Genomic DNA, 16,478 nt, shown 5'->3' on the forward strand with positions numbered 1-16,478 from the left:
CATTCTATGAAATTCTATAGAGTAAATCTCCCCTTGAGTTGGGATGCCTCTCACACCCGCTGCAGAGATCCCTTGCTCCTCATGAGAGATTTCTTGCTGTAACAGATCCCTAATAAGTGATTAATAGCTTGCTAAACTAAGATTATATTTTTGGTTGATTGTGCACATATTGGAGAATGGACTGGAAGCAGCCAAGAGGAGAAGGAACTGGGTGTGTTGGTTGTTGAGAAGCTTAACATAAGCCAACAATGTGCGCTTGCAGCCCAGAAAGCCAGCCTTATCCTGGGCTGCATCAAAAGCAGTGTGGCCAGCAGGGTGAGGGAGGGGATTGTCCCCCTCTGCTCTGCTCTCGTTGAGACCCCATCTGGAGCCCTGCGTTCAGCTCTGGGGTCCCCAGCACAAGGACATGGACCTGTTAGAGTGGTTGCCTCTGTAGGCAACCGATTTCACCTAAATTTGGATTCTGTTTTCATTTACGTCTGTTTGTTCATGTCATGGGAATAATTCCAGTTTATCCTATGGTAACTTTAATCAGAATTTATCCTTTAGTATTTCAAAGAACTCCCTTTTGTGAAGCTATTTCAACAATTAGTACAAACATTGAGGAAGTCCTGAACTAGGATTTTTCCTTTTTTTTTTTTTTTTTTTTTTCCTATCTTGAGCTTTATTTGCCTTTTTATTTTTATTATTTCACTGATAAAAGTAATGCTAAGCTTCCAAGGGCATAATTCTCCTTGTATGTTTAGAAGCCTTAAAAGATGTCACAAGTAAGGAACTCAGGTTAAAATATGGATAGCGTTAACTGTTTTTCAACCTACATATAGGACTAATCGCAGTCTAAAGTCTCCTCCATCAGACATGCTCCTGCTGTTACACTCTTTTCTGTTATGATTAATAACATCTGAAATCTGAAACCAAGTCAGCTGCACTATAATAAACTTGGTATCAATTTTACAGGTCACAAATAACCATGTAATACAATAACCCTCTATATGTTCCAGACCAACGTGGGACCACATGCTTGTGGTGGGGAGCAATGACTGGGTAATTTCATGAGGAATGAAGACCATACTCAGGGAAAAGAATCTGAAAGATGAAAGCATTTTCTACAGGAAAGGCAGAGTCAGAAAAGGAAAGCATGCTTTCCAAAGATGGCTACCTTTAATGGTATGAACTATCTTCAATCTTTAAAATGTTTCTGTGCATTTTGGAGTGTGTCCAAATGATGAATAATTCATCCTGAACAGAAAGAATATGAACAGTTAAAGAACATGACATAAGACTAAAAATGGTCAGTTAGCAAATCTGCGAGGAAAGATTAAACAAAAATTTTGCTTTGAAGATGAGATTTGGGAACAGATATAAGGTGGTCTAGCTCAATTACAGTCAATACATTAGGCAAAAACTACAGGAGATTACTTTGAGGAACAGGACCATCATGTAAAAGCCTATGAAAATACTTAGAAGGAAAGGATTAAGTGTTCCATATCCAGCTTGCAAAATGATGTGGTTAAGTGGGATTCTCAGCTTTCATTTAAGAAAATAAAATTTCTTTGGTCACAGGTGTACCGAAAATGTGAACCAAGTGAACCGTACTGACTGAAGGCAAGCAGTGCCCTTTTTTTCTTTTAAACTTAATCTTATGAATGCAAAGTCAGATTCATGGTTTGTTGACATCTGTTTTCCAATTGTTCTGCACTGTGGGCTAATGAGACCTTACAGAAAAAAAAAAAAAAAAAAAAAGTTACTCTTTTTTATCTCTTACTAATAAATATCTGAATAAACCTCATGACCACAATATGCATCCATAGAAATTCACAGATTGTTTCCTTTGGCTACCTTGTACTTGCAGCATCTAAATCCTGTCAAGTCATATGTTTCTGACACTGGTAAAATGCACAATTATACAAAGTCTGAAAATAACAGTGGTAAAACCCCAAAGGGATTCTCGGACATATACTTGCCTGTCACACTGGCATGGCCCAAACTGGTAGATTTTTAGAAATAAGCAGTAATTAATTTTTCCAGAAGGAAGGAAGAAAGGAAGGAAGGAAGAAAGGAAAAGAGAAAGAGAGAGAGAGAGAGAAAGAAGGAAGGAAGAAAGGAAAGAAGGAAAGGAAAGAAGGAAGAGAGAAAGAGAGAAAGGAGGTAGAAATCAAAACACAAACCACAGTGAGGAGAAATTGAGGGATTTTCTCTTTGCTAGTTTTGGCAGCTTCTCTCTAAACATATTTTTTTTTAGCAAGTTTTCTAAGGTGCCCATCCCATACCCATCCATATTAGAAAGTTTGTGAATGCCTAACTTTATCCCAGGCAGCAAGGCACCCAAGATTTAGCTGATCTTAAACTGAGTCTGAAGCCTTTTTGGTAGATTAGTTCCAATACAATCATTTGGGCCTCCCTAGATTGAAAGATCACACAGATCTAAAAATTATATAGGCTTTCTGTTTAGAAACACTATCATTTCATTTATTTATTCCATCATGATCTTAATTGTAGAAATTTCTGCCCATTTCAAATAAAATTTGAGACCAAAATGAGCACAGTATTATTCCTTAAGGATTCGGGTCTAGGGATCATCATGCCATATGGAAAATAAAGAAGCAAAATTTGTGTATGGCAAATGTTTTTCAGCCTTCAACATATGGGCAGAAGTGTGCCAATGAAGGCAAGAATAGGGAGGCTGAATATTAGAAAAATGAGATTACACTTCTACTTTTAGCCCTGATTGTAGCACCTAAAAGTCACAGTTCATGGCCAGAGTCCTCTTCTGACAAGTTTTGTGCCTACACATGGAGAGGGGTTGCCTAAGCTGTGAAGGTGTATATGGAAGATCTCTGTCTGCAGATGAACTGAGTTTTGGATATGGCCTTAGTATATTAATTGAGTGAACATGCTCTCCATTGTGTATTCATTGTGTTAGACAGCTCTGAGTTTCTGGAGCCATATTGTGGCTCTGGAATGTACAGGACTGGAGAAAGAGGCTGTGGGACAACCCTGTTATTATCCGCTGAGTCTTCTGTCACAGCTTAAGAGGTGACAGCTGGTGGATGAGAACAGGATGTTATGATTCTGGAAACACAGCACTTAAACTAATTTACTACCTATGATCAGCAACACTGTGAGATGACCAAGAGAAATAACAGAAGAGTTGAGTTTGGAAGGAACTTATGTAGGTCACCTGGTCTAACCTCCTGCTCAAAACAGGATCCTATTAAATCAGGCTCTCAGGGGCTTTTCCAGGGTGTATTTTGAATATCTCCAAGGATTAATATTTCCTATAATCTTCTGAGCAACCTGTTACAATTTTTGACCACCCTTCTGATGAAAAAATGTTTTTTGTTTTTTTTGTTTTGTTTTCTTAATATCTAAACAGAATTTACCATGTCCCAGCTTGTGTGTTGGATCTTGTTTCCTTGTTCTTTCACAGTCCCACTCTTCTCAGAGTCTGGCTACACCAGTGAGGCATGTATGAAGATAGCCACATTCATATGTCATTCTTAGGTATGGCTAATAATAATAACATCGTAATTGTTATTCGTCAATCAGAAGTGAAAATAATTTGAAAATATATTGTTTCAAATGAAATGTTTTTTTTATGAAAATACTTAGCTTGCTTTTTATCCTTTGAATATATTCTGAAAAATGCAATGTAAATTTAGGAACAGCGTGGCTTTTTTTTTTTTTTTTTGGTTTGTTTGTTTTTTAATTAAACCCTTAAATTAAAACAGAATCTTCCTTGTCTCCTGAGAGTTTTTAAAAGTATATGTTTGTTTTTGTCTACTTCAGCCAAACTATCTGGTTAATTAAACGTAGCCCATGACGTTCCTTTTTTCCTATTCTAGTTTAAAGCTACTAAAAAGTATAGATACAATATTTCAGTTCTGGAAAAAAAAAAGAAAAAAAGAAAAAGAAGAATATACAACATAATTCCTACCTTTCCCTCTACCCTCGTTGACCAAAACACTACTGAAGAAAATGAGGGGCAGGAGATTATACTGAAGTCTGTGCAGTAACAAAAGAAGTCCTACAGTATATTTTGCACCATGAGTGCAAAGAAATTCAAATTAGTTCTTCATGCCCTGAAATTCAACACACTGGGAAGCATGCTGTTGAGCAATCAAACGTTTTGAAAACAGTGTTTTCCTATTCAGATTGTTTCTTAGCTCTGACAGCATGATTATACTACTTCTGAAGATGAGCTGCTAAGCACATTGCTGTGTGAACCTATTGACACACATGGGTTGCTGATAGCTTGAGGATTTCTGGATCACACTCCATAGCTCAGTGTAAATAGAACCACCAAGGCTTCAAGATAAGCAGAGAATCACAGCCAGCCTTTTCCATCCCAAAGATCTTTAACTTCAACTCCAAGGCTTAACATCAAAAATCTAATGCCCAATGCAAACATTTCAAACTGGTGCAAGAGGGGGGGATATTCACCTGACTGCATGAGGCATTTGCATGCAGTCATCTACATCTGAGGTAGTTTTACTGAAAGCTTTCTTTAAGGTCAAAAGAGAGAAATGGACATTTCAAGGTATGGTTGAGCTCATCCTAGTGTAGTCATCTAAAATATGTAAGAGGAACTGACCCTTGTAGTGCCTTCTTTTCTTCTGTGAATATAAGGGAAACTTATATCAGGATATCAGGAATGGACACCCACACTAAATGGTTTGACTTCTTCCCATGAAAATGCTGACCTCCCAAGCTGATGAATGAGCTAAAACAGTTGTCCCATCATTTAGGTATTTTTTCCCAAACTTTCCTCAGCTTGTTGTTCAATCTCTTATGATTATACATTTTTGTTTACAATTAATGCTTCCATAGAGCAAAATTAGACCAATGTGCCTGCTTACTGAACATGAGTTTCCACAGTGCCCTTGTTGCCACCTGAAAGTTATTCCATGTTTTGCACTAGGTTATTTACAAAAGATGATGAAAACCTGATTTATGCTATATGTTCATAACACTGGGCTGAGATGACTGTGGCTGGCCTCCCCTCTTCCTTCATTAATCAGCAACAGATTGTCTAGAATATGCAGCTGCTCAGGTGCTGATCTGGATTCTGCCCAAGCAGCATAGCCTGTTCAATAACACCGTGGCCCTTTGACCTATCAATTGCTAGTACCTTCTTCAGTTGTCTTTTGAAAGCAGCTCAAATACTTAATCTTTTTCTGCTGTGCTCTAGCATTTTATGTGTTGAGCACTTGTGGAGTTATATCTTCTATTTATGTCCAAGTATTTCAAAAGGAGACTAGCAGTGAAGCCTCTGCTACAAAAGCTTGGATGTTTGTCTGTAAAGCTCACTGAAAATTTAATTTGTTTATTGAATGACACTTTCTTCTGGCTCTTTTGTTTGAACTCAGGGCTGGTTCATGTATACAGTTCCTTCCTACTGTGAATTTGGAATTTGTCTACAGATACAGTAGAGCTTAAATATTGCCTTAAATATAGGACACAATTAAATAAATATACCTGAAGGTTTAATGAAAATAATTGAGCGCTTGGGAAGGCTAAAAGCCCTCAAGATACAGGTGGGAATGTGATTCAAGGGAGTCTGGATTCTTGGATTCTGCTTCTGGTTTGCTGATTTGCTGCTTAATCTTTCACATCTGGTGTCAGTAATTAACTTCAGTATAGCCAGTGTCAGTTCACCAGCTGAGATTCACACCTCTGAAAATATTCACAGAAACCCTGGGGGTTAAATTCTTAGGTGGCTCAGAGGTTACTCTTTGAAACACAGAAAATGGAAGACAACCATTTCTCTGTGTTCAGTAGAAATCTGAAGCCAGAAATCCAAGCAGTGATACCCCTGCTGCTGTCCATGTTCTATTTCCCCAAATGTTTTCTCCCTTCCAGCAAAATGTGAGACACCATTTGTATTTAAGAAAAAACAACAAAAACTACTGTCTTGTGCTTCTTTGAAATGACATCTGGCATCTTATTTGGGAACTAAGAGAGAGAAGAAGAGAAGTACTCTGTGACTAATCTATTCACTAGCATTTAAGGACTCTTCAAGTGTGTTTTAAGAACTTTTAACCAATAAAAAATAAAGCCATCAGATGCTTGTATCAATGCTGGCTGTTCTACATGCATGCATAAGTTAAGGGAATTTATCTGAATTCATTCCAAAGTAACTCATAGCAAGATTTACCTCACCCAGCTGTAGTTTTGTTAGAAGAGCCTCTGCTACTGCTGAACACGTAAAAAAAAGGAGAAAAAAGAAAGAAGGGGAAAACTAAATAAATAAATAAAGCTCCCTGTAGTGTTTGAATCACTGACCTCAGATGGATTCTCAGATATTACTCTGGTAACAACAGACATGGAGAAGGCTGAGGTACCCAACAACTCCTTTGCCTCAGTCTTCACTGCCAATCAGGCTTCCATGTCTCTTGTTTCCCTGAACCTGTAGATGAGGGCTAGGAAGCAAAGTCCCTCCCACTGTAAGCAAAGAGCAGGTCTGAGACCACCTGATGAAGGTGAACTTATACAAGTCTATGGGGTCCAATTACGTATATTCCAGGGTCCTGAGGAACTGGCTGATGGAGTTGCCAAGCCAGCCACTCTCCACCATATTTGAAGAGTTATGGAAGTCAGGTGAAATCCCCAGCAACTGAAATATAGGAAACATCACTACCATTTTGAAAAAGGGTAGAAAGGAAGGCCTGGGGAACTACAGATCTGTGAGCCTTATTTCTGTGCCTGGGAAGATCCTCCTGGAAGCAATGTTAAGGCACATGCAAGAGATGGAGGTGATTTGAGACAGCCAATATGGCTTCACCAAGGATAAACCATGCCTGACCAATATAATGTCCTTCTACTTCGGTGTGACTGCGTCAGTGGACAAGGCAAGAGCAACCAATATCATCTACCTGGACTTCTGTAAGGCCTTTGACACAGTCCCACACTACATCCTTGTCTGTAAATTGGAGAGGGATGGATTTGACAGACAGACTATTCAGTGGCTAAGGAATTGACTGTATGGATGCATCCAGAGAGTTCCAGCCAACAGCTCAATGTCCAAGTGGAGATGAGTGATGATCAGGATTCCTCAAGGGTCTATAGAAATCTTAGCTCAGTACTGCTTGAAAATACAGGATTTGCAGTCTTCCCTGAGGAAGTGTCAGCATGTAGTTATACTCAACTGGTAATACAGAAGGAATTAATGAACAACTTTCTGACAGAAAGAGCACTTCTTCCTCCTGTTGACCTGCACTTTGAATGGTACACACAAGGGAACATGACTTTGGACACTGGAAAAGTGTAGATGCCCATACACAACGATTCTTCTGACCTTTTTTTTTTTTTATATATATATATCAGATAGGCAGCCAAACAGAGAAATGAAGAGGTGCTTCTCAGTCATTTCTTCCTCTATATGTCCCAAGAAGCAGTTTTTGGGTGACCCTTGTATGTATAAAATCCCAAAGTATTCACTGACTGATCTCAAAACACTTCAATACCAGTTGCGTGTCCCATTTCCCACCTGGGAAGAATGAGACACACAGCATCGGTGATTGAGCATGCATTTGGTGGCGGAGGCACTTTCAGCATGCAGAGATGTGAAGCCCTTACCATTTCTTCACTGTAGGCATGTAAGCTGCTCTGTTAGCTGTAACCTGACTCAATGCCAAGTGAAATCAGCACTAAATCCTTCCATTGGCTTCAGTGGTAGCAGATTAGGTCCTTAATGGGTATGTGAATTACAAGAGAGTGAAACATACAGGCTTTGAGGAGTGGTTTTATTGTGTTCTTTTCCAAAGACATTTATTTTATCAGAAGAGTGAAGAATTGGTGGGCTGGGTATTTTAAATATAGCTTTTAGCTTGTCATCGATATGCTTTAAAAGAGAGCTGTGAGCTGAAATTTTTATTCTTCCCTCCTCTAAACCCTTTTTTTTTTTTCTTACAAAGAAAGTTGTAAAGTATACTTGAGTAGAGGTAGTTTGAGTTTTTTTTTTTTTTTTTTTTTTTTGTTGTTTTTTTCTATATATATTCTTGGTGTATATGGTTTTGACCATTATTTTTGATTACCTGTTCTGGCATGACCGAGACTTCCTGTAATATTTCTAATATTTCTTCTTCCTCCCTGGGGAAATTTTATGTCTGCTTTTAACATTTGTCCTTTATTTTTATTTTGTGAAAACTGAGGCAGGGAATTAATTTCATATTGTAGCCATATCTAGTTCTTTGGTTAATAATACCTTACATTTACAATATCCTAGTCTATAATCTCCTTGGATGACCTTCCTGCCCTCACACATTTCTATTGCTTCTCTTTTCTTCTCTTGTACTACTTTGCTTTTAGTCTTTTTTTGCTGTGTTCCCCTTTCTTTTCTCTACATTTTCTCATCTCTCTCTTCCATAATCTACATTTTATCCCTCACATTTGGTCCCTTCCTAACCTTGATTCCTTTTTACAAAGCATTTTTCCTTCACATTGGCACCCATTTTCCTTTATGCTATATGTACTAGGTAGGTAGTATACACATAAACAGCATTCCCTGAGGCAAACATGAATTTTACTTTGAACACCTTCCAGTTTCCCTTACTTGCCCCTTCTCTTCGTCATTCTATTTCTTTCAGTTTTGCTCAACAGTTTCAATGCTAACAAAGCTTGCTCTGCTGAAATCGAACACTTGTATTTTTTTCTCCTGTATAGGCTTGTTTTCACTCATGTTAGAAATGTAATTAGATTATTCCTCTATTTCCCATGCTTCATGCATTTGCATTTGCATGCTGTCTTGAGCATCTACTTAAAAAGACATTAATGAAAGTTTCTTTTTGCTTCTATTCTTCTTCTTTATATATATATATATATAAAACCCCTTACATTTTTGCTTTTTGTTCTGTCAGAAGTCCCTCTCTTTTCTCATGGATGCACATTTTTCACTCACTTTGTCTGCTCATGCCATGTGCCCTTTGTCTGTTCTCCACTTTCATTTAGTTGCTCTCTTTGAGAATTTTGCCACTGACTGCAATGCAACCTGTCTTTGAACTCATATGCCTGTCCTTCTATGTCCATTAGCTTGACCTGTTAACAGTGAGAACCAAAGGTTGCAAGAGAGTGCCTTGTTCCTTTCAGTAAACTTGCTGGGCTCACAAAAAGCACAAAAAGTCTATTCTCCGCTCAGATGAACCTTTGATCACTTCTGCATGCACCTTTCCATTCCAGTATTTACAATGGATCTAGATCACCACTTCCCCATGAATGTAGTAGAAATTCTCAAGTCTCTCACATTGGATCTGTCCCCCCCACCCTGGTGATCCTGAAAGACATATCTGGCTGGGTTAGCCCCATCCCTTTGGCTGAAGATATCTGGGAGATTTTCTTCAGGCTTCATCCCAAGGACATTCTTAAAAGCCACAGCACACAGGGTAAACAGCCGTAGGAAGGGTGAACCAGGACGGGTGCCAGCATGTTGTACTTTAGAGCTTCTACACATCAAAGAGGAGCATAAATGGGACTGAACCTCACGGTGACAGGCAACACAGCTGAGCCAGAGGGTGGCAGGGAACGGCGCCCTGCTGAAGTGACTTGGGAGTATATAGAGCAGGTCATTATGCTCCAGATGAAGGCTTATCATCCAGGTTTTGTCTGGACAGGAAAGATAGGGGAAAAGTCTAATCTGAAAATGAATTAGACCACCTGGTATTAATTGCATGTTAAGAGTGGCCAGAAAGAGACACTCATGCAGACTGCCTGGGCATTATATGTTCACAGCCAAAAATCCTATATAGTAACTCCTGTAACTAGACAAGCTGTCTGAGCTTCACCTCAGGGTTACAAATTGTGCGAGACTTTTCTTGCCTTACTGCAGGCTGATTATCAGCTTTTCTACCACCCTGCCCAAAATAAGAAAATTTGTTTATATTCCTAGTTTCTGGTAACGATAAAGCATTTGCCTGGCCTGTTTAGTTCAGATGCCAGCACCCAGCCAGTGCTCCACCCTACCCAGATAAAGTCATTTATTGATGGTATGGCTCTCCCTGAACTGAAAGAAACTCTCTGCCTCAGACTTGTAAATATTATATACCGCTACAATAAATTAACTCTCAAAGTCATCAGTTTGGATCTCCCAGCACTCGACAAGTCAGCGCCCCATATGCATTTAATTGTCTCCCTAGATATTTTCATTTACAAAATATTACATCTTGTCTTGCTTGCAAATCACAGATTTATTCTCACATAGGTACCTAATCCTCAGACTCCCAAAACATAGTCCTGTAGTCTGCCTCTTCCCCCCAAATACTCTGCCAGGAAACAAAAGAGAACATAAAACAAAATGTAAAGACAGCCAGGAACCTGTACATTTTAAAACCCCAAATCAGTCCCATCTGTGGCATGGTTGAACACAGCAGTTTAATATAAAATGCATACATAGTACCTATACTTACCACTTGCTTGAAAAATGTTGGGTTTTAACAGAAACCCTTATATTTCTTTGAGGATTTAAAACATTTAGGTCTCAAAATTAAAAACAAATACATAATTATTGCAGTTAATTTGTAATAAAGATATATTTTTTTTGAATTTTCTGAAACATTTTATCTTTCTCAGATCTAATTTAAAAGGAAGGCAAACGGAAGGGAACATTGCAGCCTAAATGGAGTAAAAGCCTTCTTTTTTAGTTTTGATACCTTAATCAGCAGTCTGGGCTTGAGTCTGGTTTCAAGTTCATATCACCAGATGTAGCTCTACTGAAATAAACTGAGTTAAATGGTGTCATGCCAGAAGGATATCAGCTTCTCACTGAGACTCTGTGCTTCTTCAAGTCAGAGTAAAACTCGAGAAAAATCAATGAAGTCACAGGATTTATTGTAATTTTATGCAAGCATTTCTAAGGAAAGAATCTGTTTGATTAATCAGTCAAAATCATACAGTTCATCCCTTACCATTTGTTTTAAAGAATTAAGATTTTGCTGACATGAAGGAAGCTTGATTTGTGTTCCCTTTCAGGAAGAAGTCAAGATATTTTACAATTAATTTGCATAGATCAACAAATCATACAAAACTGTTTTTTTGGCTACAGACATTTTTCATTTTTTCATGAGATCTGAGAGTGGAAATGAGAAAGGAAAATGTATGGGACTCTCACATTTCTTTGCTGAAACTTAATGAAAAAAGCAGATGGGAATTGCTAGCCTTTTTGCTAGAAGGAATAATATTTCTGAGTGCTGTGACTCAGTCGTTGCAGAAAGACGTTTGGAAGGTTTTGTTTGTTATCTGGTGTCAGGAGATTATTATTGTGCTACTAGGGATTGAAAGGATAAGGTCCTTTGTTTATAGGTTAAAGGAAGTAAGGGTCATTTAACTTTTGCACAATAAAAGAAAAAAACTGTTGTATTGAGTGTATGCTGTTCTACATGCTTGAGAGTCAGATATTTGATTTTGCTCAGGGACAGAATTTCAAGCACAGTATTAGAAAGACATTTAAAGAAAAGTTTAGTTTCCATTCAGGAACCCAAGTACAAAACATTTTTGGAAAAGCTAAGAACTTGGCATTATCAGAGCAAGGGCAGAGAAGTTGTCCCATAAATAGAAAGTTATGTTATTTAAGAATGTTTCAGCTTCTATTTCTCTCCTTATGTACTGAGAAACAAAGAGATTGCTTTATGTCTAATACATTCTCAATTTTATTTCTTCAAAACTGCCTCCTAGATCTGAAAGTCTCTGATTCTATGCATACGTGTGCACATGTGTAGCTTTGCATAGATTCCTGCAAGGTGAAATTGTCATATGTTTCCAGCATTGGCATGAGCTGAGAGTAGCTGAGATGTTTTCTGATAAACCAGTTTTAATCCACGAAACATGCTAAATAGAATAGAAAATAAATGAAATAGGAAACAATTGTATGGAGGGCTTCTGTCCGGCTGAGTGCAAACAGACTCCTATCTGCACTTTCCAGCAAACATACAGAGGTTAGTGACACCTGGAATCATAGAATTAAAAAAAAAAAAAAAAAAAAAAAAAAAAAAAAAAAAAAGTAGTACAAAAGGATACAGAGAGAGGAAAAAGACCATTTTTTATACCGTAGAAGGAAACTAGACAAAAGTAATTAAAAACGAGCAGAAGGAGAGACAGAGAGCTAGACTGTGACATCATTATTTATGCTGGTAGAGCAGCTTATTCAACAAATGTTCTTTTCTTTTTGATGCAAAGCAATCTTCTTTTTATTGTAATTTTTACTGCTGTAGCACAGAGGAGGCCTCTTTATGGGCCAGGAGTCGCAAGGCGCTTATCCTGTGAGTAATAAAAGATGATTGTTATTTTCTGAAGAGTCCCTTATGATACAGGTAGTCTTGCCACTGTGCTGCTGTACAGCTAGGATGGCAAGCAAGGGTATGCCCTTGGGGATGACTCCCCATCACCAAGTCCCAAATGCTCTTTTCCCAAAACTTTGTGGAGCAGCATCCTGCTACTCCTTAGCCTTCCCCGAGTGAGATGTGGGGCCAGTAGAAGTATTTAGGATCGCTGGGGGATCAGGGTTCAGGTCTTTCCACAACTGATCCTTGAGAGTTGCCAAAGGGAGATCCCACAGCATCTCTGGAAAACCAATTTCAGTGCTTAACAATTTTCACTGTGAATTTTATTTTCTTTATACCTTGCTGGTATTTCCCTTGCCAGAACTTTTACTCCTGCCTCTTCTGCTTTCACTGGGCATCTCTGGAAAGAATCTGGATATCTTATATCTCCTTCTTGAGAAAGCTGAGGACAACAGTTAGGTCACTACCCAGTTAGGTAACTACCCAGCTTTCTCTTGACGCTGAACAAACCCAGATGCTTCAGTTCCCTCCTGAGTGTCTCATGCTTCAGCCATCAAAGTGGTCCTCCATTGGACTTGCTTCAGTTTATCATTTTTTTTCTGTAATTCTTGGGAGTTAAAAAATTGCAAATGTGATTTCACAAGTGCTAAAGAGTTGAGAGTAATCACTCCCCTTGACCTGTTGACTATGATCATGCTAATGAAGCCCAGATGCTCTTAGGCTTCTTTGCAGCAAGAGCACACTCCTGACTCCTCCAATCACATTTATTTTGAGTATAAATTCTTCAATCCCAGATTCTTGATTACTGATTTAATTATAAAAATGTCTCACCTCTTAATTCCTATCATCTAAACTAGTAATTGTCTGACACAGCTTTCTCTTCAAAAAAAAAAAAAAAAGTTACCATATCCAGCTGAGTGAATGTTACTTGTGTTGATGCTTTGCATGTAATGAACAAATGTATTCACAATACAAGTTCATGACTGTGCCTCTTCCCGGCAGAGTGCTCCACATAACAATACATATCATTTCTAAGTATACACAAGTTTATTTACATAGTTTTTCATAAACACTATTTACACAAACACTAAACTGAGAACAAAAGCTGTGATTCATTAACTAATTCATCATGGGGATTCAACAGGATGAAAGATAAACAGAACTGATATGTCATTAGGCCTGTTTTAGGTCATCCCTAAATATGGCTTTTTGTGACTCAGAAGTCCATGACAACACTCCAAAGAGATACCATCTACCTGTAAGACACAACATGCAGAGAGACACGGAATACAGTATTGTAGCGGTTGTAGAAGTCTGTGGTACCTGTATCCTACAGGCATAACCACTGTCAAGTTTTCTAACAGGGGACTTCTGAGGAAGTTGGGAAGGAAGCCAAAAAAAATACCTGAAAATGTGAAAATACCTGAAAATAACACCTGAGTGTTACAGCACTGGAGGAGCAGAATGAGGGAATCAGAACACTGCATGTTAATAAACAGTGGAGGCTGATAGTGGAGTTTAGCAAAATGGAGGCAGATGTTTAAATATGAAACAGATAATGGTGGATTGTGAGGGCTTTGCAATGTAGCCTTTGTTTGACAGCAGCAAAGAGGCAGCTGGAAGAGGGATTTTGTAAGAGATGTGTCATGGACAAAGTAGAAATTGCTTCTGTGGCAAGTTTGACATGAAGATATCAAGGCAAGGTCATATCTGTTATGGTTGGATGAAAGACTATGTTGAAGCCTGATGGATAACAGCTTGGATTCAGGCATCTGTTAGCTACCTGCAGATGTTTTTCTGGAGCTGGCAACTGAGCAGCTGAAGGATTAGCCAGACAGCAGCTACCTGCTTCTGGTGCCAGAGTAGTCTCTTCCAGACTCTGACCCAGACCGTCACATAGACGAGCCCACCCATCTACATCAGCATGGGCACGAGCACACTCAGGAGCAGGAGAGGTTGCTGTGGGTGGAACTCCACCGAGCAATACTGCTATACTCAGAAACCAAGTTTGTACTCTGCTGTTCAGGCTGCACCATTTGTGGAATGAATTTCTCTTAATGCTGAGGACAGTCAAACCCCATGATGTGTTTGATGTGTTATAAGATGACAGCATACAATATGTGGAGTATTAAAATAAATAAATACATAATGTTAAACTGATCATTAAAAAAAAAAAAAAAAAGAAAAAAAAAGAAAAAGAAACTAGAAACAGAACAAACCTGTACAATGACTTTGCATTAAAAAAACAAACAAACAAAAAAAAAAAAAAACTAAAACACTTTACCTTCTGAAAGGAAAAATGAAGGAGATTTCCTTTGAGAATTTTGATTTTTTGGAATCAACAGTCAGTGGAAGGAGCTGAACCAAGAATGAATAGTTTAGCTACTGAAAAGAGTAGGGAGTTTTGATAAAGTAGTTACAATAAATAAAGGAACTTGGGAGAGCAGCCATTTTAAGTCATAAAAGAAAAATAATAGGAGAAATCGTAAGATTTAATAACCCTTAAATGAATGGCATAAAGCCTCCTTGGAATGCCAAAGACCTGAATGACCCTATTATGAACAAGCAAAAATACGAATTTACCTGAACTAACAGAAACTGGATGAAATTGTATTACAAGAAATACACCAAGAAACCAAAGACTGTTAAACTAAAATTGAGGCGGAAAAATCACTTACTGCACATTTTTTTCAAATAAAACCCTAAATCTAAAGCAGACGGCAATTTTAGTGAAGAAAATATTTATTTTATGTTATAGGATATGTCAGAGATCCTGAAATATGCAAGGTCAGAAAGTAGTAACTGGTACGATACATACTAAAAGCAGTACTTCTGGAAAGAATCCCTTGAGAAATGATTTGTATGGATTTTGTCCAGCTGGTGGAAAAAGCTTACAAAGTAGATGTTTTAGAAACATTGCTATGCAGATGGTGGTGTTTTAGACCCATTCTGAACTCCTGTCCTGATTTAGGCAAAACTCTCACTAAAATTGATCAGTGAATGGATTACTTGAAAAAATAACCCTCTTTAGTCCTGGCTGAGCATTTTTTTCCTGCTTTCTTTCTCACTGATGTGTTGTTTACAGGATAATGATACTCCTAGATTTGTCTTAAATCGGACTTTTCATGTAAAGAAACTAACTGGTTGTTCACTAAAACAGTGATAGAATGGAAGATTTTCAGTGTCTATTGCAGCTGAACGTGATAGAAATGGCTAAGGTTGGAGAGTTGCCCAGGTTTCCTGCTGTTTTGTGTGCACCATTCAGTATGGCATTAAAACTTCTCTACTACTGTGATAAATTCACAGTCTGAGGCATTCAAAGTACCAGGAGCACTGTATGATGTAGAGCCTGAGGGCTGGGCTGGATCTAGCCATTCTACTAATTGTGGGATAGCCCCAGTGCAATCAGTATGTATTCGAGGAACATAAAAGTTACCAGTTTGTGTGATTTGGAGTGAAGGTAGGTGGAAACGAATCTACTCATAATAATTTCAGCTGAAAAATAAAGAGGGAGGGAAATCAAAATCCTGAATAATTTCATTTTGACATTTTTAAGTGTCTAATATGAAGTGAAATACTTTAGAGTGGAAACATGACAATGTTACTTTCAACATTTCTTAGGGAAAATCTATCAATTCTTTGGTACCAAAACAATGTTTTTTAGTTTAAAGGTTGAAATGTTTTTTGAAATATAAAGAAAACGAAATAATAGGATTGATATTAGATTACATGATTATTTTTTAATAAAATGAAAATCATACTTTTTTTAAACATTTTTTAAATTAAAATCTCAGCTCTGCCTGAAACAGTTTTGTTTGTTTGTTTGTTTTCTTTGCTTTTTTTTTTTTCATATTGCTGTATTGACCTCAAAATTCAACTTTAATTATGAGTTAGAACAGAAAAATGTGAAAGTCTGGAGTTAAAATATGTCGGTATGTCGGATTCAGCAGTCCATTGATATGTTGGAGAGATCCATCACATCTTCAAATTATAAATGTTACTGAGGAAAAGGATAAGAAATGTGTGAAGAAAGTGACTGTCTTTCAGAAAGGGTGTACTACATTATAGACAGGGAAAGTGAGACACAAGGTAGCCCAAAGTCAACTAGCTGGTCAGTCAGGAACACAACTCAGTTCTTTGGCCAGCAATATTATTCAGTTGATCTTAGTAACTGGAATGGGAAACTAAATGAACAAAACCAAACAAAAC

Source organism: Cygnus olor, chromosome 1 (genome assembly GCF_009769625.2).
Source record: "Cygnus olor isolate bCygOlo1 chromosome 1, bCygOlo1.pri.v2, whole genome shotgun sequence".
Lineage (NCBI taxonomy): Eukaryota > Metazoa > Chordata > Aves > Anseriformes > Anatidae > Cygnus > Cygnus olor.